The 26,787-nt window shown below is 41.7% G+C and overlaps 1 protein-coding gene and 1 pseudogene across 28 annotated transcripts in view; one reads left to right on the top strand and one right to left on the bottom strand.

Annotated features, from left to right (window-relative positions):
• KMT2C (lysine methyltransferase 2C) overlaps window positions 1–26,787 on the top strand; it is a 298,083-nt gene that overhangs the window by 37,479 nt on the left and 233,817 nt on the right. The window lies entirely within an intron of this gene.
• Window positions 226–3,680, bottom strand: LOC102985641 (hsc70-interacting protein-like; annotated as a pseudogene).

A 26,787-nucleotide genomic window follows, 5' to 3' on the forward strand; every position in this document is an offset into this window, starting at 1 on the left:
CCCCTGCATCGGCAGGCGGACGCGCAACCGCTGCGCCACCAGGGAAGCCCTTAAATATTTTTAAGGTTTAAAAATTGTTTAAAGTTTTTAATTTCTAGTAAGAAAACATTATCTGAATGAATGCCCTAATGGCAAACCACTGTAAAATGTTTCAGCTGCATCCGGAGCAGAGGGGTAGGGGTTATCCTCAGAGCCCCCCAGCTTTCTTCACGAGAAGGTCAGAGGTACACTGGTTTGTATTATTGCGACATCCATTAGGTGATCTAAGTTGCTTTTCCTTCAGCAGGGGCTTTGTTTGTCAGAAGGGCATTATGCTTGACTTCCAAATTTGGCCGACAATTTACGGATGAGATTCATACGCTTTGAGTTGCTCTGGTATTTTGACGTATTTGCCGGGTTGTGAGCCACATCCTGGAAGGCCACCATAACTTCTGGATCCTGCATGGCTGCAAGAACCTCTGGATCACTAAGAATTTCATTGAGCCCAGGCATTCCTGCCATTCCAGGCATGCCCCCTCCCATTCCAGGCATTCTGCCTGGAAAGCCACCTGGAAAAGAGCCATACTAAGCCCCTGATTGTCATCTGGCTTCTTCATCCCTCTGGGCTCTCGCATGTTCTTCCCGAGCCTCCTTGACCCTTTCTGTTCTTTCTTTGAGCTCTCGCTCTTCACGTTTTTGCTCATACTTTCTCCGATGTTCAGCAATTTTCTGGGCCCTCGGTTGAACTTCTTTCAGCATTGCACTAGCATCTTCATCATAATCCGGCTTACAGGCAAGGGCTAGATCATGGGCAGCTTCTTCCCAATGGCCCAAAAGTCTGTGTGCTTTCGCTCGCCACTTGTATGGCTGAGCTGAATCAGGATTTATTTCAATAGCTCTGTCACAGTCTCGGATGGCAGCATTTGGCTTTTGTAATTTGATGAAGACACTTGCTCTTTTGCCATACAGAATGGCCAAACGAGGATCTAGCTTGATGGCATCTGTGAACAAGTCAATGGCTTTCTGTAGTTCACCATCATTTAGGGCATCAGTGGCAGCTACTTTATCATTTGCCTGATCCATCATCTCCTCAGTTATCTCTACACTTTCATCTCCCATTTCTTGAGGGGCATCAGTGTCTGGTTCAGTCACACCTTCATTGTCAATTTCTAGGTCACTTTCCTCACTTGATGGTTCATCTGTCTTTATGTTTTCCTCCACCTTCTTTTTTTTTTTTTGTGGTACGCGGGCCTCTCACTGCTGTGGCCTCTCCCGTTGCGGAGCACAGGTTCCGGACGCGCAGGCTCAGCGGCCACGGCTCACGGGCCCGGCCGCTCCGCGGCATGTGGGATCCTCCCGGACCGGGGCACAAACCCGTGTCCCCTGCATCGGCAGGCGGACTCTCAACCACTCCGCCACCAGGGAAGCCCTCCTCCACCTTCTTACTATCTGTTTTTTTTCTTCCTTGGTATTTTCTTCCAATTTAGTTTTTTTTTTTCTTTTTTTTTTTTTTTTTTTTTTGCTGCATGCAGGCCTCTCACTGCTGCGGCCTCTCCCGTTGCGGAGCACAGGCTCCGGACGCGCAGGCCCAACGGCCATGGCTCACGGGCCCAGCCACTCCGCGGCATGTGGGATCCCCCCGGACCGGGGCACGAACCCGTATCCCCTGCATCGGCAGGCGGACTCCCAACCACTGCACCACCAGGGAAGCCCCCAATTTAGTTTTATGAGTAGCAGGTGGTATTGTACCCCCCATGCTCTCCACCCACTCAGGAAGCGCATTTCCTCGGTGTGCAGAACGCTCGGGTCCTGCTTGCACATTTTCATGAAGGCTCGAAGCTCGCTCACCTTGCGGGGGGTCCATGGTCCGGAGGTGGCGGGCACGGCGAGGCTGCGGCCTGATTCCAAGCCCAATGTTAAGTGTTATGGAGAAAAATAAAGCAGTGCAGGGGGAAGGGCGAGGCTGAGTCGGGTTATTCTAATGACGTGACCAGGGATGGCATTGAATGCCTTCCTTCACTGCATTGAATGCAGTGACCTTTGAGTGGAGTCTCAAAGGTAGTAAGAGTGCAAGGGCAAGAGGCGCGGTGGAAGAGCATTTCAGAAAGAGGGCCTCTCCCGGAGCACACAGGCCCGTGGCAGGAGTGAGCTGGCACCTTCAAAGACCTGGAAGGAGAGCTGGGGTGGGTGGCAGAGCTGAGTGGTGGCTGGCAGAGAGGGGAGCAGGAAGTCAGCGCGTGCAGGGCCTTGTGGACTGTTGTGAGATCTTTTGACTTTTATTCCGGGTGACATGAGATACCTTTGGGGGCTTTAGAGCAGAGGGCTGACCTTATCTGACTAACACTTTGAAAGGTTCATGCTGGCTGCTGTGTTGAGACTAGGATGAAGGGGATAAAGGCTGAAGCAGGCGTGGTAGTTACGAAAATATTGCAGGCAGCCAGGTGAGAGGTATTTTGGAAAAAGATAGACGTCAGAGAAGTGATTCTGTATATATTTTGAAGGCAGAGCTGAAAGGATCTGTGGAGGAGTTGCGTGTGAGATGTGAGAAGAAGAGAGGAGTGATGTTCACGTTTCTGGTAGTCCCCGTGACCAGCGCCATAAAGATGTGGTCTGTCTCTTCATGTACGTCTATTTTATTTGGAACAAAAACCTTTCCTGGGTGCTCTCAGCAGATTTCCCCTTGGATCCTATTGGCTGTGATGGGTCATGTATTCCTGTTGTAGGTACAAGTGAGGCCAGGAAAGCCAGCATCTGTTCCTCTGAGGTCTTATAATGGGAGATGGCCTTTGACAGCAAGAACAAGTTGATGGCAGGGGGTGGAGTGGCTGCTGGTTGGGTGACAGTAGTGGCTTCCGTATGTCACTGCCCACTTTTCTGTCGGGTTGGTCATCCTTTAAAAAAAATTCTTTTTAAAGTGACATAAATACTCTTTGCATGTTAAGAAAATAAGCTCTTGTAATAATAGATTCTAAATATTTCCAAGCCATATACTTTAATGAGGTTTTTAACTCAGAGATCAGTTTTCTAATTTTGAAATAAATGAATCCTTTCAAAGTTACAAGTGGGGGCAGGTGAATGCGGAGACTGATGCATAATTTATAGTTTTTCCTACTCTAGGTGCAAGTGTCATTTTAACCTGAATTCTGGCTAATCATTCTTTATAAAACTCTCATGCGGGGTCTTGTAAGGGCAGCAGTGGGGTGGATGGGAAAAACAGAACCACCCTGATTCCTCTGTGCCCCATAGATCTCTCTCTTGTTACTGCCTCCTACCGCTGAAGATGTGCAGCTTCCTCAGAGGCAGAGTCTTCAGTCAGGTTTTCTTCTTGCTTCTCTCTTCAGTGGTCATTGTCTACTGACTTTTCCTTCCCCCCCTCCCTCCTTCCCTCTCTTCCTTCACCAACAAAGCTGATAACTGGCTTATTATAACAAGAGAATTTTGTTGTATTATATGATTAATTGTTCGTCTTTCAACACGGGAGGCAATGTAGCTCTAAGATTTTGAGTGTGCTCTTTCTCCTCAGTCACAGCAGAGTTTTGAGCTTCACCTCCACTACTTACTAGCAGTGTGACCCAGACCGCTTCATTGCACAGCTCCATTCCTGTTGTGCTAGGGATGGCATTCCCATCAAACACAATGCAGATGTTGCTTCCTGGAGTTGTGCAATGTGGTGGTTCTGATGTGACTTCCGGCAGGTTCATCCAGCCCTGAGTTTTCAATGAGGTCATGAATGTGGAATTCTGAGAACACTGCCTTTAAGAGACTTAAGAGGAGATGATGAACAATTCCATAGCCCTTCGTTTTTACCTTTGCCTAAGGGTTGATTACTAATAACTAATCAAGTGGGGAAGTAGGGTCATTGTGAAGTAGCTGTGAGGTATTATGGAAGGTATATTATAAAATCCTCTATTTTTTCCCCCTCTGCACACGTCATTGTTAAAAAAGCAATTGTGAGTATATGAGTTTGGATCATTTCCACCGTTCAGCTGGAGCGCTGAGGCCTTTCCAAGGCTCCGTTATGTTGATGCACAGGGTTGGGGGGGTACAGATAGGTGAGATACATTGACAGTTTTTGCATGATAACTTATCAAGGCATAGCCAAGAGAGGGAATTCAGTGCAAGCAAGTGAAAATATATTTAGTTTTCTTTTTCCAAAGTGTTCACTTTAATATACTTTTGGTAGGATATTAGAACAATTTCTAAGTTCCAAGTTCTGTGCTTAAAATCAGGAGATTCTCTAAGGAGTCACTGGTTTAGTTTCTGTACCATAATTCAAGTAGAGTTACAACACCGTTACAGTAGTTGTTGGGAATTTAGGGGTTTAGGGGTCAAAATAAATATGCATTCACTTATGTCCTTTTTCGTGCGGGTTACTTATTTGGGGGAATGGTTTAAGTGTAGATTTACAAGGAAAATCAATTCAGTGCATATTAAATACAGTGTATTCCTTTTGATCAAAACTTGCCTAGAGGAATGTTTTTCCAGTAGGTGCAGAGGGGAGTGTAATCGTAAATAAGATTTTTTTATTTTTTTTTAAAAAATTTGGCTGCGTGCGGGACCTTTTTAGTTGTGGCATGCGGGATCTTAGCTGCAGCATGTGGGATCTAGTTCCCTGACCAGGGATTGAACCCGGGCCCCCTGCATTGGGAGTGCGGAGTCTTAACCACTGGACCACCAGGGAAGTCTCAAGATTGTTTTATTCTTTTTTTAAAATTAATTAATTAATTAATTTTTGGCTGTGTTGGGTCTTCGTTTCTGTGCGAGGGCTTTCTCCAGTTGTGGCGAGCGGGGGCCACTCTTCATCGCAGTGTGCGGGCCTCTCACTGTCATGGCCTCTCTTGTTGCGGAGCACAGGCTCCAGACGCGCAGGCTCAGTAGTTGTGGCTCACGGTCCCAGTTGCTCTGCAGCATGTGGGATCCTCCCAGACCAGGGCTCGAACCCGCGTCCCCTGCACTGGCAGGCAGACTCTGAACCACTGCACCACCAGGGAAGCCCCTGTTTTATTCTTAATGACGTTATGTCTTAGAGCAAGAGAAAGGTACATACAGTTTTCCTTATATGAGTCCTGTATTATAATTCGACTTACAACCTTGTAGCTTTAGATTTGTGGAGTGATTACTAACCACCTGTCACCGTGCGGATCTGTAAAGACTCCGTGGTGGGATGAATGTGTAGGAGAAGGGTAGGAGTTACGTGCTAGTGCATATCCAGGCAGAAGGAGCAACTTAAGGATTGGTGGCACAGACCTGCAAAATTGCTCAGCCCTTTTGTAAAGTGTTCAGTGTTAATAAAAATACAATATACTGTATATCATAGTTCCCACATTGAATTTAACCATAGCTAATGATACAATCGTGGCTCTAAAGCAGTTGTCTCCAAACTTATATTTGTTTTCTTTTCTTCTTAAAAAATTTATTATTTATGTATTTTAAAAAATTTATTTATTTCATTTATTTGGTTTTGGCTGCATTGGGTCTTCGTTGCTGCACACGGGCTTTCTCTAGTTGCGGCGAGCGGGGGCTGCTCTTTGTTGCAGTGCGCGGGCTTCTCATTGCGGTGGCTTCTCTTGTTGCGGAGCATGGGCTCTAGGCATGCGGGCTTCAGTCTTTGTGGCGTGAGGGCTCAGTAGTTGTGGCTCGCGGGCTCTATAGCGCAGGCTTAGTAGTTGTGGTGCACGGGCTTAGTTGCTCCGCGGCATGTGGGATCTTCCCGGACCAGGGCTCGAACCCATGTCCCCTGCATTGGCAGAGGATTCTTAATCACTGTGCCACCAGGGAAGTCCTCATCTCCTCTTCTTTAAAGGACATTTGTCATACTGGATTCGGGCTCACTCTAACACACTGGTTTTAACTTCATTACCTCTTTCTTTATAGGCCGTATCTCCAGATACAGTCACACTCTGAGATGCTGGGTGTGTGGGCTTCGGCACGTAAATTTGGGGCGAGCACAGTTCAGCCCGTAACTGCCCTACCCTTGAAACTGCTAGTGACAGTTGTATTTATATAGTTCCAGAAGAAGTTCCTGTTGGTATACCTGTGGGCATATGAAGTTATATAACTAGGAGTAATTAAATTAGTTTCTTTGAACTTAATGTGAACAGTATACATAGCAGTAAAGAATTACTGTAGGTTTGTGCTAGGTTGGGAAATGAACTTGTTATATGGAACCAGACATGATGGTATATTTATGGGTGTGTGTGTAGAATATATGAATTTGTTTATGTAAATACCAATATACAAAAACCTCTTCAATGTAAAGTTGACTAGTTTCATATTTGTCTTAAGTCCTTGATGTGCTAAAACTTTTTGTGTGTGTGTCTACCTATGAGTTTGATTTATTCATTCACTCCTTACTGTGTACATACTGCTGTGTCAAGTACACTGTTAGGCATTGGAAGTATGCAGGATCATAAGATGAGATCCCTGCCCATCAGCCCTAAAGTTGGGTGAACCGGCAAGGGTGGTGAGACAAGTGGAGATATGGACAGGCTTCTGAGTCCTGAAAAGAGGAGGAGCTCTTTGTACCCTGAGGCCTACACAACGCTTTTGTAGAGGAGGTAACACTAAACTGAAGCTTGTAAGGACCGTCCAAAGAGTATTTCAGGCAGAGAGAGTAGCACATGTAAAGGCAGAGTTTTGAAGGGGATGATAAAAGGTTAAATATGGTGAAAGTATAACATGGAGAGGAGCGACAGTAGATGAGGCTGAGCTGGTGGCATAAGTTGCATCATGAAGGGTCTTTTATGCTATATTAAGAAGTTTGTGGGGCTTCCCTGGTGGAGCAGTGGTTAAGAATCTGCCTGCCAATGCAGGAGACATGGGTTCGAGCCCTGGTCCGGGAAGATCCCACATGCCGCGGAGCAGTTAAGCCCGTGTGCCACGAGTACTGAGCCCGTGAGCCTAGAGCCCGTCCTCCGCAACAAGAGAAGCCACCACAATAAGCATGCACACCGCAACGAAGAGTAGCCCACACTCTCCACAACTAGAGAAGGCCCGCGCGCACCAACAAAGACCCAACGCAGCCAAAAATAAATTTTTTTTTTTTTCAAAAGAAGTTTGTATTTCTTTCTTTTTTTTTTTTTTTTAAGAAGTTTGTATATCTGTCTCTAAGGCTTGCAGTACGCCACCGCTGAAGGATGAAAGAAGGGGAGCAGCATCGTATTTGTATTTTCCAAGTATCTGTCTGCATTGGTGTGGAGGGTAAACGGAGGGAGATTGGAAGTGGTTGGGTGTTGGCAGGTGAGAGAGGAATGACTGCCTGAATGAAGACAGTTTGGGGGATGGCAGAGAGGCAATAGACTGAAAAGAGGTTTCAGAGGTAGGATTAATAGGACTTATTTAGGAAAGAGAGAAAACTGAAATGATTGAAGTTTCTAGGCGGATGGAACAGATTTGGGTAGAAGTCAGATGATGACAGATTGAGTTTGGGATCTGTTGAACTAAAAGTGCCTGTGTTCCATTCAAGCGAAGATGCTCACTGGGACTTTGGATCTGTGGAGAGTGGGTGTGAACTGGAGCCAAGACTCATTGTGAAGGTGGGAGTTGAGGGCATAAGAACCTGTGTAGTGAAAAGAAGCAATTGGGAATTGTATTCCGGGGAGCATTAGTATTTTCCCTGGAGGTCAGAAGGAAACACCGTGAAGTTGGCCAGAGAAGCCAGGAGATAGATTTCTAGCAGGTCTGTGTATGATGTACAGTGTTGGTTGTTCTAGGGATAACTGTAGAGTGAGATAAAGATGACTTAGAGAGTGTCTGATAGATTTGACTATCTGCTATCTGGAGTAGTGGGTTTGTTAACCAGATTACAGAAGGTTCTGTGGTGAATTAGAGACAAGAGAAAGAATAGGCACGAATAACTGACGAGACTTTCTAAAGAAGGTAACGAATGTGGTATCAGAGAGGAAGGAAGGCGGGGCTCAGGAATGATGGACATTTAGAGGTAGGTAAGGCTAGATTTATGGGAGGGAGACAGTGGTAGGAAATGGTGGTAGTGGGGAGAGGTTAAAGAGAAACAAAAAAGGGAGGGCATTTTGGAGTAAGGGGTTGACTTGGGATCCACAACACATGCTGTTGGTAACTTACGGAAGCACATGTAAGGGTGGATACGTAAGTATTGCACTCATTTGATTTTTAAAATGGTGCTACTGTGAATGTTTTGGTGAGCTTTTATTCTTTATTTTTTGCTCCCCTACTAAATGGCTATCTTGGATAATCTCTTGAGTGTGAATTGGAATATCCCCAATTTGTCTCAGGACCAAAGATATATTCTGGTATCAGGAACTAGGTTTTTTTTTTTTCCATTTTCAATTAAACTTAAGTAGGAAAAGCTGAATTAGTGAATCTGTTACATAGCGGTGAGATACTTTTCTGGTGTCGGGGAAAGGAATCTAGCTAGCACTCTTGAGTTAGCCTGTTACACTGGGGAAGAAGGTAGTTGTGTAAGCTTCCTAGGGCTATTGTAACAGAGTACCAGAAACAGAAATTTACTGTCTCACATCTGCTACAGGCCTCTCTCCTAGTTTCTGGTGGTTGCTGGGCAGTCCTTGGTGTTCCTTGACTTGCAGCTGCATCACTCCAGTCTGTCTCCATTGTCACAAGACCTTCTCCCTGTATGTCTGTGTCTCTTTGTCCAAATTACCCTCTTATAAGGACACTGGCCATACTAGATTTAGGGCTCATCTTACTCCAGTATGACCTTATCTTAACTTGATTACATCTGCAAAGACCCTGTTTCCAAATCAGGTCACATTTCTCAGGTTCCAGGTGGACATGAATTCTGGGGACAGTATTCAACCAAATATGGTAGTTTTAGAAATGAATTTCTAAAGTGAAATTTCATGCATCAACTAAAGTTGTAGAGCAGGTTTTATAATACTAATGGAATTGTCAAAGCAGGCCCATTAGAATTGTTTTAACCTATTTAGGGCTTAAGTCTCTGTGATTATACGTGTTTAGTATTGTAAACTAATTCAGATGAAATCCTGTAAATCTAAATCCGAATTATAAATGAAAACTTTCCCACTTTTATTATTTTGAAGTGTAAGAATACCATTATTACCAAGGAGAGATCATTGAGGATAATCTTTTCTGATGAGAAAATGATGAGAAATGCCATTGTATGTTTTAAAGTAGATGGTTGTAAAATGCTTACTGTTGGATTCCCCTCTGCCCCCCAAATACCAGACTGGTTTGTGAAAAAAATAAACCTCTTTATTCTAAATCTAGTAGTAAAAAAAGAAATTTAACCTAGTCTGGGTAGATATCACCTGAAGATGTAACTCTTTTTTTTTTTTTTTTTTTTTTTTTGAGTTTCTTTGTATATAATTTCTGCTTTTTTCTTGTGTTATCGGTTTTCAGGGATGGTAGAAAGGTACATTTTTTTCATTGTCTTGCCTTCTTTTAAAATTTATGTCAGGCTTCATCCGGTCTTTCTGCTGTATTTTAGACCAGTGCTGTCCAGTAGTGCTTTCTGTAGTGATGGAAATGCTCCATATCTATGCTTTTCACTGTGGTAGCTGCTGGAAATGGAGCTGGTGGGACTGAGGAGCTGAATTTTAATAGTATTTAATTTTAATTTAGTTAATTTAAATTTAAATAGTCACATGTAGCTAGTAGCTACTGTGTTGCTCAGCCCAATTCTAGACTTCTCTCCGATTTCTCTCTCCAGTCCTGCCTTCCTTTTCTCTCAGGTGGTCATTGTTATTAGTTTGGGGTCTGTCCTACCAAAATTTTTTGGTGTATATGTAAGAAATACATGCACATGTTTGAATATATACTGGTATTAAAAAAATACATTTATTTATTTATTTTTGGCTGCGTTGTGTTTTCGTTGCTGCGCGCTGGCTTTCTCTGGTTATGGCGTGCAGGCTTCTCATTGCAGTGGCTTTTCTTGTGGAGCACAGGCTCTAGGTGCGTGGGCTTCAGTAGTTGTGGCGCACAGGCTCAGTAGCTGTGGTGCACGGGCTTAGTTGCTCTGTGGCATGTGGATCTTCCTGGACCAGGGCTCGAACCCGTGTCCCCTGCATTGGCAGGCGGATTCTTAATCACTGTACCACCAGGGGAGTCCTGTGTGTGTGTTCTTAAATGTATTAAAAGAGATTTACTTACAGATATGTAAACACATGTATATCCATGTGTATGAGTGAAATTGATCAAATGATACATTCATTATAAAGGGCTACATTTTTCTTCCCTCCCAACCTGGACGCTTCACTCTACATAATATGCTAATGTGGGATTTGGGGAGTTTGATCAGTTTACATTACTGTAAGTCATAGATATGTCTTTAAAGTATTTCTAATTCTAACAGTACACGTCCTCATCATAAATTCAAACTCTAACAAAAGGTATAAATCACAAGTGCAGGTCTCCTCTCCAGAGGTAATCACTGGAAACTTTCTTGTATTTCTTTCCAGATGTTTTTCATTTGTAGGTAAGAGATGTATGTATGTAGGAACAAAAAAGGAAAGAAAAGATATAGGTATGTATTTTTTGAAAACAAATGGAATTATGCTGTAAACACTGTTCTGTAACTTGCTTCTTTTGCTTAACAGTGTATCTTGTACATCTTTTCATAGGTACATGTTGATTAATAATGTAGGTACAATTCAGTGATAATTGAAATAAAGTGTTTTTCCATTTACTGAATCCTATTTTTTTTTTAATTAGGTTTTTTATTTTCGTTGCACCGGGTCTTAGTTGCGGCATGCATGTGGGATGTAGTTCCCTGACCAGGGATGAACCTGGGCCCCCTGCATTGGGAGCGTGGAGTCTTACCCACTGTGCGACCAGAGAAGTCCCCCTGAATCCTATTTTTAAAAATTACTAATATTATTAAATCGTGTTATATAATTGTCATTAGGGATGGCTTAGGTAAAATCTAATAGGAAAGTCTGGATTAAAATTTTAAACTTGTGGGACTTTCCTGGTGGTCCATTGGTTAAGACTCTGCACTCCCAATGTAAGGGGCACAGGTTTGATCCCTGATCAGGGAACTAAGATCCCACATGCCGCACGGTGTGGCAAAAAAAATAAATAAATTAAAAAAAAAAAAAAACAACTTGTACTATATATGCCTATTTGCAAGCGTAACGGAGTTTGGTCTTTTTAATGTACGTGGTCTTTTAAACATATCTTATTCTGATGTCTCTTGTCTATTGTAAAACGCCACTCAAACTTTTGGGAGCTGATTTCTATCTTTTTGCTTTAAGATAACACTGTTCTGCAGTTATTCTTCTGAGAGATTGAAGTGATTTTTTTTTTAAAGGAATGCATAGCAAAATTCTGTATTAAATGTGTTCACTCCTGGTTCCACTTACTGGTCTTATGATCTTAGAAGATGCTTAAGAGCCTGAGCTCTGTATTAATCCAGTGCTGGTTCAAATCCTGGATGTACGACTTAATAATTAATTGTGTGACCGTGATCCTCTCCCTGCTTCAGTTTTCTTGTCTGTAAAATGAGGAGTGATGATTGATGTGATGGGTCCATAAAAAGTACTGTGTTAGTTGAAATTATAACAGCTGCTGTAACAGATAAACCCTGAAATCTCAGGGGCTTAAGAAAATAATAGTTTATTCTACTGGGACTTGAGTCAGTCTGTTCTCTGATGTCTTCTATACATGACTTCCAAGATTGCCCTGGGCATTGATATCCACCTGGCAGATGGGGGAGGGAGGGGTGCAGGATTGTGTGGGAGCTTTGGAGGTAGGGCCTGGGAGTAGTGAAGAGGTATCCAGCACTTTCGCCCACATTTCTTTGTCAGGAACTCAGACACACGGCAGGGACGTTGGGAAATGTAGCCTAGCTGCTTGCCCAGGAGGACAGGGAAAATGCGTTTGGTGAATAGCCAGCCAGTCTTTGCAGTAAGTACTCAGCCTAGAAGATGGTTCTAAAGTGGTTGTTAAGCAAGTCAGTTTACCTCTTGGCGGGGGGTGGGGGTGTGGGGGGGTGTCTGTGTTTCCGTCTGTGAAGGGAGGAGGGTGGTGATGATGAGGGGAATGGTTAACATTTGTTGAGAACTGCTATGAAGCACGTTTTAGGAGAACTGTATATTATAACTGTATTCATTCATTTAATTCTTTAAGAAGTCCTCTAAGGTAAAGACTATTATCATCCTTTTTTTTCTTTTTAACATCCAAGGAAACTAAGGCACAGACGGAGTGTCATACATGGAGTTAGGATTTGAACCCAGGCAGTGTTCACTGCAGGGTCTGTGCTTTTAATGCGCTCTACTGAAAGTCTTGTGTAAACACAGCTTCATTTAACCCCCTGGACCCTGCTGTGTCCTGAATCTTTCTTCTCTTGGTGTCTTTTCTTCAGCAGAGGTCTTCTTTGTGCCAAAATAATTTCTTTCAAGTTGCTGCCACCTCCATCTGTGATCTTTTTTGACTTATAGTCACTCCTTTTCCCTCTCCACCTGTTTTTTTTTTTTAACTTTCTATTAGAGAAAATTCGCCCATATCCAAGTGTGTAGAGAATAGTATAATGAACCCCAAAGTACCCATCTTCTAGCTTAAACAGTCATCAGCACATGGCCAGTGTTGTTTCATTTATACTGTTACCCACTTCTCCTCTTCTGTTATTTTGAAACAAATTACAGGCATAATTTCATAATTTCATTTATAAATATTTGAGAATGTATCTCTAAAAAGTAAAGACTTAAGAAAACCCAAATACCACCCTCATACCTAAAAATAGTTAACAGTTAAGTCCAGAATACCATCAGATATTGAGTGTTCAGTTTAAGCAGGTGTCTCAATTTAAAAACAAAACAAAACAAAACCAGTTTGTTTGAATCAGGAGCTGAATGTGGCCCACACATTGTGATTAAGTCTTTTTTACTCTATAGGTTGCTGCCTCCTTTTTTCTTTGCCATTTATTTGTTGAAGAAACAAGTTATTTCCCCTGTAGAGTTTCCTGCTGTTTGGATTTTGCTGATTGTATCCTTGAGGTTTAACATGTCTTTCTAGTCTGTGTATTTCCAAGTTCAAGTTCACCCTTGAACAACCTTGGGGTTAGGGATGCCAATCTTCTGCACAGTTGAAATTCTTTGTATAACTTCTGTGTGTGTGTGTGTGTGTGTGTGTGTGTGTGTGTGTGTGTGTGTAACTTTAAAGCCAGCCCTCCGTATCTGTGGTTCTGCATCCACAGATTCACCCAATTACAGATTGTATAGTACTGCTGTACCTATTCACTGGAAAAAAATCCGTGTGTAAATACACCTGCCTAGTTCAAACCTGGGTGATTCAGGGGTCAACTGTACGTAGTTGGAGCTAGAGGCTTGATCAGATTCGAGTTCCATTTTATTTTCCATGACTGCTGCTCATGTTGCAGTGCATTCTTTCATCTGGAGGCACATAATGTCTGGTTGTCGCTTTTTGTGATACTGGCAGCTATTGATGACCAGTGTCTGGGTCTGATTCATTTACTAGGTTGTAAAGTGGTGATGTTCTGTTATGCCTTCATTTTATTAGCTGGAATGCTTTTTTATAAAGAGAAAAATCCCCCTCACCTGTTGTTTGGTTGCTTAGTGTAACAGTTTATATAGGAAAGGCAGGATAAATGTTTGATTCTTTCTCTTTCTTTATCGGTTTGTGGTGTAATGAGTTGGTTCATGAGCATTTCCCAACTGTGCTTGATACTTTTTTCTTATTCTTATTTTCTTATGTATAAGTCACTGTGCAGGAAAGTATCTGAAATCAACAGATAAAGGCAAGATTCCACCACAGTCACTGGCTGGTGGGGGACCAGTACAGTGTGGCAGAAATAGTGTTCTTCACATACTGGGGAGCATGTAGCAGAGGTGCTTAGCTTGAAGGTTGGGAAAGAGCTCTGTAGTTGATCTTGAGCTGCGTTTTGAAGGTTGAATAGCAGTTTGCTTCCGGAGGAGGTGACTCCTTTCCAGGCAGAGGGAGCAGCATGTGCAAAGACTCTGGGGAGTGAGTGCGCTTGTAACTGTGGGGTGTCTTGTGGCGGAGCCGAGCGTGCTTGGTGTAGGGGGCTGCAGAGATAGTGGGGATTTTAAGTCGATTAAGGAAGAGTTTTGACTTCACTCTGAAGGCCATGGAGAGACACTGAAAGGTTTTTATCCAGGTGAATGACATAAGAAGCACATCTTATGAGGATCACTTTGGCAGCACTGTGGAGAGTGACTCATGGTGCCCCTTTCTGAACTGCTTATACAGATTTGGTTTCTTTCTTGGTATTGCTCCCTTCTTCCCCATTGCCGCCAACACACACGCACACACACACACACACACGCGCGCACACACACACACACACACACACACACACACACACTCTGCCTCAGGCCTCCTTCTAGAGTCCTGGCTCTTGTTGTTTTCAGAGCTTGGGTAACTGTCAAGGCTAGAAAGGAGGCTGTCTGGAAAAAAAAAGTGGTTGGTTGCAGTGGTTGAGAAGTCACTGCTGCTGTCCAAGCAGTACAGTGCTAGGCGTCATAGGAGAAATGATGACAGGAAATGTAGATGACTAACGAGCACTTAACTGTGGTGCCAGGCACTGTTCCCAGCATGCTACTATCCCCGTTGTACAGATGAGCAGATGTGCAGGGGAAGTTAAGGGACTTGCTCAAGGTTATACTCTAGTAAGAGGCAGAGGTGAGATGGAACCTGAGCATTCGGCCTCATCCGAGTTTGTGCTTTGTGCCTAATGCACACCAAGCAGTCCCCATAACGTGTGTCATGTAATCCCTCCCCTCCCAGGGTTTCCAGGCCTCTGACCCTTCCCCTTAGTCTTATATCAACAGAGTCTTTCCCAGGGTTTCTGGTCTAGTAGCCGCCTATCCCATGGCAAAGTGAGAATCCCCATTGTGACTGGTGATACAGTTTGATCCCTGAACTGTGGGGGGAGATGTTTTAGCATTCCTACTGAAAAAATTTTTCTCACACATACGTTAAACCCAGGTTTCTTAGGTTTTGTAAGACTGCTATTCAACTATAAGTAGTTGAATTAAAAATGCTTATTGTATCAGAAAAAAATTAATACATCTAAATTATAAATGTTCATCAACAAAAGAACATAAAAATGCCCCACCATCTTAAATTAAGGTTTACACTTAGTGGTATATATTTTTTACATACACATACAAATTATGTATGTATACATACATGTATGGAAAACACGTAGAAAAAATGGAAAATAAACCACCAAAAACTAAGTCGTCCATGAAGTCAGTGAAGTTGCAGGATACAAAATTAATATGCAGAAATCTGCTGCTTTTCTATACACTGATAGCAAACTATCAGAAAGAGAAATTAAAAAATATATATATATATTTAAAATTTATTTATTTATTTTTGCCTGTGTTTTTCTGTGCGAGGGCTTTTTCCAGTTGCGGCGAGTGGGGGCCACTCTTCATCGTGGTGCAAGGGCCTCTCAGTATTGCGGCCTCTCGTTGGCGGAGCACAGGCTCCAGACGCACAGGCTCAGTAGTTGTGGCTCACGGGCCCAGTTGCTCCACAGCATGTGGGATCTTCCCAGACCAGGGCTCAAACCCGTGTCCCCTGCATCGGCACGCAGACTCTCAACCACTGCGCCACCAGGGAAGCCCAGAAAGAGAAATTAAGAAAACAATTCCATTTATAATTGAATCAAAGAGAAGGTAAAATACCTGTACTCAGAAAGCAATAAGGCACTGTTGAAAGAAATTGAAGACAGCAGTAACAAATGGAAAGATGTACAGTTGTGTTCATGGATTGAAAGAATTGATATTATTAAAATGACCACACAACCCAAGGGAATCTTTGGGTTCCGTGCAATCCCTATGAAAATACCAATGGCATTTTCCAAATAACTAGAGGAAATAATTCTAAAATATTTATGGAAACAGAAAAGACCCCAAAGAGCCAGAACAGTCTTGAGAAAGAAGAACAAACCTGGAGGGATCATGCTCCCTGATTTCAAACTATATTACAAAGCTACAGTAATCAGAAACAGTATGGTACTGGCACAAAACAGACACATAGATCAATGAAACAGAATAGAGAGCCCAGAAACAAACCACACTTAATGTGGTCAATTAATCTGCAACAAAGGACAGCCTCTTCAATAAATGGTTTTGGGAAAACTGGACAGCTACATGCAAAAGAATCAAACTGGACTACTTTCTCATAACATATACAAACACACACAATAAATATATAAACCCAAAATGGATTGAAGACTTAAATGTAAGACCTGAAACCCTAAAACTTCTAGAAGAAAACATAGTCAGGTATGTTCTTTGACATTGGTATTAGCAGTATTTTTTTGGATATGTCTCCTCAGGCAAGGGAAACAAAAGAAAAAAAAAGGCTATTCAAACTAAAAAGCTTTTGCACAGTGAAGGAAACCATCAAGAAAACAAAAAGGCCGCCTACTAAGTGGGAGAAGATATTTGCAAAAGATATATCTGATAAGCACTTAATATCCAAAATATCAGTATACAAAGAACGCATTCAGCTCAACATCAGGAAACCAAACAACTCAAATTAAAAACGGGCAGAGGAACTGAATAGGCATTTTCCCAAAGAAGACATACAGATGGCCAACAGTCACATGAAAAGATGCTCAGCATCACTAATCATCATGGAAGTGCAAATCAAAACCACAATGAGGTATCAACTCAACACCTGTCAGAATGGCTCTTAGCAAACAGACAACAAAGAACAAGTGTTGGTGCGGATGTGGAGAAATGGGAACCCCCATACCCTGTTGGAGGGAATGTAAGTTGGTGCAGCCACTATGGAAGACAGTGTGGAGTTTCCTCAAAAAATTAAAAATAGAGCTATCATACAATCCAGCAATTCCACTCATGGGTATTTATCTGAAGAAAATGAAAACACCTACTTTGAGAAATCCATATACCCCTGTGTTCATAACAGCACTGTTTACAATAGTCAAAGATATGGAAGCAACCTCAATGCCCATCAGTAGATGAATGGATAAAGAAGATGTGGTATATATACACAGTAGAATATTACTCAGCTATGAAAAAGAATGAAATCTTGCCATTTGCAACAACATGGGTGTGGGCCTAGAGGGAATTATACTAAGTGAAATAAGTCAGACAGAGAAAGACAAATACCACATGATTTCACTTATATGTGGAATCTAAAAAACAGAAGAAATGAACAAACATAACAGGACAGAGTCATAGATCTAGAGAACAAGCAGGTGGGTGCCAGAGGGGAGAGGGGTGAGGGCATGAGAGAAATAGGTGAGGGAGATTAAGAGGTACAAACGCCCAGTTATAAATTAAATGAGTCACAGGTATGAAATATATAATGTTGGGAATACAGTCAATAATTATTATCTTTGTATGATGACAGATCTTAACTAGACTTATCGTGGTAATCATTTTGAAATGTATAGAAATATTGAATCATTATGTTGTGTAACAGGAAGTATCATAGTGTTGTAGGTCAATTATACTTCAAAATCAAACGAATTCATAGAAAAAGATATCCTTTGTTATCGGGGGTGGGGAATAGGGGGAGGGGGGAATTGGATGAAGGCAGTCAAAAGGTACAAATTTCTAGTTTATAAGATAAATACATACTAGAAATGTAATGTACAACATGATAAAGGTAATTAACACTCTAGGTTATATATGGAAGTTGTTAAGAGAGAAAATCCTAACAGTTGTCATCACAAGGAAAACATTTTTTCTTTTTTCTTTTTTATCTGTACAAAATGATGAACATTCACTAAGCTTATTGTAGCAATCATTTCATGATGTATGTAAGTCACATCATTATGCTGTACACTTTAAACGTTCACAGTGTTATATGTCAATGATATCTTGATAAAACTGGAAGAAAAAAAAGAGCATTGAAGATTGGTGTGGGAATGTAAATACCCCTTCTGCCCCCCGTTCAGCTTACAGATGAATCAGTCACAATTTTATCTGTCTGAATGTAAAAGAGAACTAGTGAATGGCCTGAGGACCAGAGATATGGGATGGGGTGGGGCAGGTTGTGGTGGTAGAGATGACTCTGCTTTCGGGTATTGTGAGAATTGTTTAAAAGGATGGTAAATTTGAAGGGTAAGATGAGTTCAGAGAGGGGGAGAGGTGTACAGGGGATGTTTTGAATAAGGACCGTGAGCCAAGGAAGGGGGTTATCTCTCATAAGAAAGAGCTATGGATAAGATTCCCAATAAATTGATCCCTTAAAGCTATTCTGAGTTGAAAGCTTATCTTTTATCTGAATGGAGCCCAAGTGGCTTTTGGTTTCTCTGATCTGGAAAGATTGTTTATGTGCCCCAGTAACTCATTTTGCTGAAAAAGGATATTCTTGGGGGGAGCAGTGGGAAAAAGAGTCGGAAAGGCAGATTGTGGCCAGTTGAAAAACGGCCTTGAATGCCAAGCTTCAGGAACTGGGTTTTTCTTTTGTATGTTGTAGGCAACCTTATGGAATTTTGAGCAGGTGAAAAATGCAGTGTTAGCGAGTCAGATAGCTAGGGAGGGAGGGTGGGAGGCATAGACAACACCAAGAGCTCCAGAGAAAACATCGAGTGAAATAGGCCTAGAAGGGGATACGTTGGAAGGTGAAGTATTACATGGAAAGAGGTGGCAGAATGTGGTGATTAACTGCAGTAGGAACACGCAAAAGGAAAGGGATAAACAAACATTACTCAAAGCTTTTAGCCTGGGTTTTTGAGAATGGATGTCAGGAGAGGAAGACAATTTTATTTCTAAAAGCTATTCTAAAATAAATGTAGCTTATACAAATTTTAAAAACCAAATCTTGAGATTCATGGTGTGTCTAGTTTCACTTGCCAAATTATAAAAGTTATGTTGTGAATTTAAGATATTTTAAGGCCCCTATTGTAGTAGAAACAGGAGAAAACGGGAGGAACATGCATTAGGCAGTCAGGAAGGGTGAGCAGACTGTGCTGGTCAGACGCCTAGGGCAGGGCTTCTCGTCCTTGGCTGATGCTTGTGGGGGCCGTGCTGTGCACTGAGGTGTTAAGTTTAGCGGCATCCCCTAGATGTCTTCAGATACGGCCAGTAGGCCCTGGGGTGGAGGGGCAAAAACTCACTGCATGCACCCCGCCGCCCCGCCATGTTGAGAACCACTGCTCTAGAGTACAGAACCAGGACTACTAAACAGAAATTACTGGCATGCGTAGAGCAGTGTCCAACACAGAGCCAGCACTCAAATATTTGTTGAATAAATGAGTAATCACATTTTGGCTTTGAATTAAAAAACCCCAGAACTTGGTGAGTGACTACTCAAGCTGCTTTACCATGGAATGGTATGTCCATTGAGCAGTTCTTTCAGGTCTCATTTTCTAACCTGGGTTATTAAACTGATGAGGTTTTTTTCCTCTGATGTATAGTTGGTTCTGATGCTTTTTGCTGTAAAACTTGCAGAGCCTCTCTGCTGACATTTATTCAGACTTCTCAGCTTGACATTCAAGTCCTTTCTGTATCCTGGATCCATCCTATCTGTCAGCACTTATTTGTTCTCTTCTGAATATGGCTAAATTTCACCCCCACTTTTACCTACTATAGCCATACTGTAGCCTGAATTACTTTCCTCTCCTCCCTTTCTCCACTTTCGTTCCTTTCCCCTTCGCTGGTCTGAAATCTTACCCATCCTTTGTGAAGTCTTTACTAACCGTAAAGTGGTCTCTCTTCTCTCAGATAGATTAGTTGCTTTCCTAGCACTTGAGCCATCCTGTTTATAATTTATTTCCCATGTATACACTCCTTAGGTTTGATGAATGTCTCGTATTCGTACTTGTATCTCTGTCCGGGTGTTACTGTTATGTGCTGCGTGTTGATTGAAGTAGAGACTAGATGTCTTGTCTGGGATGTTGTAGGATGAATTCGTTAATTGGGGAACAAGGAGAACAAGTCCTGCTAATATTGAGATTTTATGGTACTACTGTAGGTAAGCTTTTAGTCATACAGTTATGACCAAGTAGTAAATAAGTGTTCCTAAAAACTTTTTATTATGGGATTTTAAGTATATATAAAAGCAGAGGTATTTTATACTGAACCCGTGTTCCCATCACCTAGTGGTCACTCAGTCATGTTTCATCTGTGCTGTCACTCTTCTCCCCTCTCTTCCCCCACCCCCATTTTGAAACAAGTTCTAAATTTCAAATTATCAGTACATATTTTGGTATATGACTTCTGTAAAATGTTTAACCTGACTTCTGTAAACTGGTTCAACTGAAATAATGTAAAGATGGAGTTTAGAAACTGCACAAGAAGTGGCCCTGGGCTTCCCTGGTGGCGCAGTGGTTGAGAGTCCGCCTGCCGATGCAGGGGACACGGGTTTGTGCCCCGGTCCGGGAGGATCCCACATGCCGCGGAGCGGCTGGGCCCGTGAGCCATGGCCGCTGAGCCTGCGCGTCCAGAGCCTGTGCTCCGCAACGGGAGAGGCCACAACAGTGAGAGGCCCGCGTACCGCAAAAAAAAAGAATCCACCTGCCAATGCAGGGGACACAGGTTCCAGCCCTGGTCTGGGAAGATCCCACATGCCTCGGAGCAACTAAGCCCGTGCGCCACAACTACTGAGCCTGTTCTCTACAGCCCGTGAGCCACAACTACTGAGCCCACATGCCACAACTACTGAATCCCGTGCGCCTAGAGCCCGTGTCCGGAGCCTGTGCTCCGCGACGGGAGAGGCCGCAGCGGGGGGAGGCCCGCGTACCGCAAAAAAAAAAAAAAAAAAAAAAAAAAAAAAGTGGCTCTGAAGGAAGTTTCATTGGTGGTGTGAGGGCCTTATTAAGGAGGGAGTGGAGGAAGGCAGTGTGTGAGGTTTCTTTTTCTTTTATTTTCTGGCCACGCCACACGGCACACGGGATCTTAGTTCCCCAACCAGGGATCCAACCCGTTTCCCCTGAGTCTTAACCATAGGACCGCCAGGGAAATCCCAGCAGAGGTTTCTTTGAAGAGGGAGAAAACTGAACAACTTTTATACATTTCATTTGATTCCTTGTAAGTTTTTAAAGGAGATAAGAGAGTTAGTGTTCTTATTTCATTGAAGTTGGAAAAAGAGCACAGAAAATTAAGATGCAGTCCCTAAAAAAAACAAACTCAGGACTTGTGACTTAATATACTAAAGAAAATATTTCAGGGTGAAGAAAATATTAGAAGTTTGAGTTTCTTAATTGGGTTGTATTGTTCATAATTATTGTTTCATACTAACTGGCTAAGAAACATGAGACTGGGACGTAAATACCCAGGTGTACGCAGGTGTAAATCTAGAATTGGGTACAAAAATGAATAAACATCTGAGCATCTACTTTGGACAAAGAAAGGTTCTGGCAGGTTCTGGGCAGAGCAGGAAGCCCAAAAGAAGTATGTCTGCCTTAGAGAGTGTACAGTCTAGATAGGAAACAAAAAGTAAAAAGAAAGAAAAAAAACCCCAACTTGAATAGTTAATTAACAAATCACAGTTTAAATAATGATGAAAGGCATGTGTAAAAGAGATGTCAAGGTAGGACATAATTAATGCTACTAAGTTGAATAGGCCTTGGGGGAAGAAGAGATGTGTAGTCAAGTATATTTTAGAAGTCTATAATTAAGGATTGGAGGAATCTGGGATATTTGGAGTGGAGGGAGATTCCTTTCTAAATTGGCTTTTTAAATTGTGAAATTTCACATTCTTCTACATGTAATTTTTTTATAGCTATATATAGTTTAGTTTAAAGAATAACAAGTATTTCTGTACCTACTTTATAGTCTAAGAAAAAGAATACTACCCAATATTCTTTGAAGTCCCCTAAATGCCTCTCCCTGATTACACCCCTTCTTCCCCTCCAGAGTAATCATTCTGAAGTTTGTTTTTAATATTTTCTTTCTCTTTATAGTTTTTGAAAACCACATTTGTATGTATTCCTATATATGTTTAGATTTGCCTGCTTTAAAACTTTATCTCAATGGAATCATATATTGTATGTACTGTATCCAGTCTCTGCAAATTGCTTTTATCCTTTTGTGTGATTCATCTGTGTTCATATACAAAATACACTTTATTCATTTTCAGTTCGGGATTGAGATGTTTTTCCATGTTCCATCTTGTTTTCACTCTTCCCCTTTGGTAGTTATACATTCTATGTGTATTGTTTTTCTGTCCACCTAGAAACATTAGCATAAATACTTAAGATGTAACAGAATCAGTAATTTACCTAACTCCCGAACAGTAACAACTTTAATATGCTCTGCCTCTGATCACCCTGCCTCCTGACTTACATGTTCTTTTTGTCCATCATCTTTAGTCCTTTTTGTAATCCCATAAATCAGACAGTAATATTAGTCTTCTTTCAAACAGCGTTTGTTTAGAAATAGTGACAAGTTCACTCTTTTTTTCCCTTACCATTCCCTTTTACATCTCAGATTTTCCTTCTGGGACAATTTTCCTTCTTCCTGAAACTTTAGAAGTTAGTTGGTTGGTGTCTTTGCGTGGTATAAAAATCTGTTTTGTTTTTCTAAAAAATTGTCCTCTTCTTTTTTTTTTGTTTTATATACATTAAAAAAAATTTTTATTTATTCATTTTTGGCTGCATTGGGTCTTCGTTGCTGTGCGCGAGCTTTCTCTAGCTGCGGCGAGTAGAGGCTACTCTTCGTTGTGGTGCGTGGGCTTCTCCATGTGGTGGCTTCTCTTGTTGCAGAGCACGGGCTCTAGAGCGTAGGCTCAGTAGTTGTGGCACATGGGCTCTAGAGCACAGGCTCAGTAGTTGTGGCGCACGGGCTTAGTTGCTCCGCAGCGTGTGGGATCTTCCTGGACCAGGGCCCAAACCTGCGTCCCCTGCACTGACAGGCGGATTCTTAACCACTGCGCCACCAGGGAAGCCCTGTCCTCTTCTTTGAAAGATAGTTTTACTTCTGTGTAGTATTGGTATTTTGTGTATGTGCTTGGTCACAATTTAAAATACATTTCTTACTCTCAATCATGATTAAAAGCCATGCCAGTGGGACTTCCCTGGTGGTACAGTGGATAAGACTCCGCACCCCCAATGCATGGGGCCTGGGTTCGATCCCTGGTCAGGGAACTAGATCTCCCACATGCACGCCACAACTAAGAGTTCGCATGTCACAACTAAGGAGCCCGTGTGCCGCAACTAAGGAGCTGGCGAGCTGCAACTAAGGAGCCCTGGAGCCGCAATGAAGGAGCCTGCCTGCCAAAACTAAGACATGGTGCAATCAAATAAATAAATATTAAAAACAAAACAACAACAACAGCCACAAAAAACCATGCCAGTGCATCGAAGGTACATACACAGGTCAGCTTTACTGGGTAATACTGAGTGTTTTCAAAATGATTTTATCAATTCACATTCCCATCAGTTAGAGTCTAAAAGTTTCTGTTGCTTTAGTTCCTTTCCACTTCTTGCTATTATCAGATTTAAAATATTTCCAGTACAGTAGGTGAGAAATATCTTTTAATGTTGTTTTAGATTTCATTGTTCTGATTATTTGTAAAATTGAACACCTTTTCAATCTTATTCACTGTTTATTTTCATCTCTTCTTTGCCTTTATATTTAGCTGTCTCTTCATAGCTTAAAACTGTTTTGTTTATAAATCTAGTCTGACAATTTTTTTCTTTCTTTTGGAGATTTTATTTCATTTACATGTTTTATAATTATTGATATATATTTGGATTTATTTTTTTGTAATTTATTTATTTTTGGCTGTGTTGGGTCTTTGTTGCTGTGCGCGGGCTTTCTCTAGTTGTGGCGAGCGGGGGCTACTCTTCGTTGCAGTGCACGGGCTTCTCGTTGTGGTGGCTTCTCTTGTTGTGGAGCACAGGCTCTAGGCATGCAGGCTTCAGTAGTTGTGGCATGTGGGCTCAGTAGTTGTGACTCGCGGGCTCTAGAGCGCAGACTCAATAGTTGTGGTGCATGGGCTTAGTTGCTCCGTGGCATGTGGGATCTTCCCGGACCAGGGCTCAAACCTGTGTCCCCTGCATTGGCAGGGGGATTCTTAACCACTGTGCTGCCAGGGAACTGCGTATATTTGGATTTAATTCTGCCGTCTTATCTAATGCTTATTATTTGTCAAATCCTTTCCACCCCTTCCATGTTTGTTTTTATTTTGATTGTTTTGTACTTACAATATTTCTGTTGAGAAATTTGGTATTGTTTTGATTTTTTTTTTTGGCCGCACTGCATGGCTTGTGGGATCTTAGTTCCCCAATCAGGGATTGAACCTGGGTCCACGACAGTGAAAGTGCTGAGTCTTAACCACTGGACCAGCAGGGAATTCCCTTCATTCTTGATCCTTTGTAAATAAATTTCCCTTCACCATAATAATTTTAGTATTTTCCTTTATCCTGTCCTTCTATCTATAGTTCACCACAAAACACTGTTTTGAAAGTAGTTTACTGGAATGCAAGATTTTAAAAAACAGAGTCAATACATTTTCTAAAAAAATGACTTAATTTTTTGGGCAGTTTTAGCTTTATGGAATTGCACAGAAAGTACGGTTCCCACACCCCACCCCACCCCTGCTCCCTAAGAAAATTTATTTAAAAGGAAATTTCAGGCAAATAAAATGGATGTTAAAGTTTGTAATTATTTTAATTCAAAGACCTTCTGAAAAATAGATCTTTGTGTGCGCCTCTTCCTTCTGTTTTTTTCTTTCCCCTATTTTTTGAACTGTCATTCTTTTTTTTTTTTTTTTTTTTTTTTTTTTTTTTGTGGTATGCGGGCCTCCCTCTGTTGTGGCCTCTCCCGTTGCGGAGCACAGGCTCCGGACGCGCAGGCCCAGCGGCCATGGCTCACGGGCCCAGCCGCTCCGCGGCATGTGGGATCCTCCCAGACCGGGGCGCGAACCCGATTCCTCTGCATCGGCAGGCGGACGCGCAACCACTGCGCCACCAGGGAAGCCCCATGAACTGTCATTCTTAACAAATGCTTAAACTTCACACCTATCCATCATTGCAAAATTCCATACTACTATAAATTCTTTGATTGCAAAGTCGTAAAACAACAACAATAAAAATGATACGTTTAGGTATTTCTTAGAAAGTTTTATTTTTATTTATGGTAATTATATACTTCCCCCTTACTCCAGATGTTCTAGACTTTGTGAAACTTAAACTTTAGCTAAACAGTCATACCTGTAGACACTACTTACTGTGTGTAATTATCGGCTGTAAGTACTCCTGACTATAAAGAGTTCACACTTACTGTGTAGGAAGGATGATGCCAGTTTGATTGATTATGCCCATTTTGAGCTGCTGTGATGATTTTGGCTATTTAATGGGAATATGGTTACTCTTGATTTTTCTTTGCATTGGCTTAATTAATGTCCTTATTGCTACATCAATTTGCCTTGACAGTTACTAGCATAGTGTTTTAGTCTTTATAATTTTCCTCCAAAACTTTTGACATGTGAGACTAAATAAGAGCTTTATTCTGGGCTCTGTATTTAGAATATCTTTGGTATATTTGTACAAATTACACTCCTACTAGTGTTTTGTTTTCCTTTAACTGGCCCAGCTGAAGGAGTTATCACTCTTTGTTAATTTGTTAGTAAAATGTTATCTCCTTTAATTTCCATTTCTAAAATTGTTAGGTTGAATGACTCGTGTTTAAAGACCGTTTCATTGTCTTTTTCTATTGCTGGCCATATTCTTTGATTTTTCTATTGAGAATTTGTTCTTTTTCTCTCTCTCTTTAAAATTTTTGTTGGAGTATAGTTGACTTACAATGTTGTGTTAGTTTCACGTGTACAGCAAAGTGAATCAGTTATACATACATGTATATATATCTCCATTCTTTTTCAGATTAGTTTCCCATATAGGTTATTACAGAATATTGAGTAGAGTTCCCTGTGCTATACAGTAGGTCCTTATTAGTTATCTAATTTAGATATAGTATTGTGTATATGTTAATCCCAATCTCCTAATGTATCACTTCCCCGCACGTTTCCCCTTTGGTAACCATAAGTTTGATTTTGAGATCTGTGAGTCTGTTTCTGTTTTGTAAATAAGTTTATTTGTATCATATTTTATTAGAGTCCACATATAAGTGATATTGTATGATATTTGTCTTTCTCTGTCGACTTACTTCACTTAGTATGATAATCTCTAGGATGTTAAAGTTTGTAATTATTTTAATTCAAAGACCTTCTGAAAAATAGATCTTTGTGTGCGCCTCTTCCTTCTGTTTTTTTCTTTCCCCTATTTTTTGAACTGTCATTCTTTTTTTTTTTTTTTTTTTTTTTTTTTTTTTTTGTGGTATGCGGGCCTCCCTCTGGTGTGGCCTCTCCCGTTGCGGAGCACAGGCTCCGGACGCGCAGGCCCAGCGGCCATGGCTCACGGGCCCAGCCGCTCCGCGGCATGTGGGATCCTCCCAGACCGGGGCGCGAACCCGATTCCTCTGCATCGGCAGGCGGACGCGCAACCACTGCGCCACCAGGGAAGCCCCATGAACTGTCATTCTTAACAAATGCTTAAACTTCACACCTATCCATCATTGCAAAATTCCATACTACTATAAATTCTTTGATTGCAAAGTCGTAAAACAACAACAATAAAAATGATACGTTTAGGTATTTCTTAGAAAGTTTTATTTTTATTTATGGTAATTATATACTTCCCCCTTACTCCAGATGTTCTAGACTTTGTGAAACTTAAACTTTAGCTAAACAGTCATACCTGTAGACACTACTTACTGTGTGTAATTATCGGCTGTAAGTACTCCTGACTATAAAGAGTTCACACTTACTGTGTAGGAAGGATGATGCCAGTTTGATTGATTATGCCCATTTTGAGCTGCTGTGATGATTTTGGCTATTTAATGGGAATATGGTTACTCTTGATTTTTCTTTGCATTGGCTTAA

Source organism: Physeter macrocephalus, chromosome 5 (assembly GCF_002837175.3).
Source record: "Physeter macrocephalus isolate SW-GA chromosome 5, ASM283717v5, whole genome shotgun sequence".
Taxonomy (NCBI): Eukaryota; Metazoa; Chordata; class Mammalia; order Artiodactyla; family Physeteridae; genus Physeter; species Physeter macrocephalus.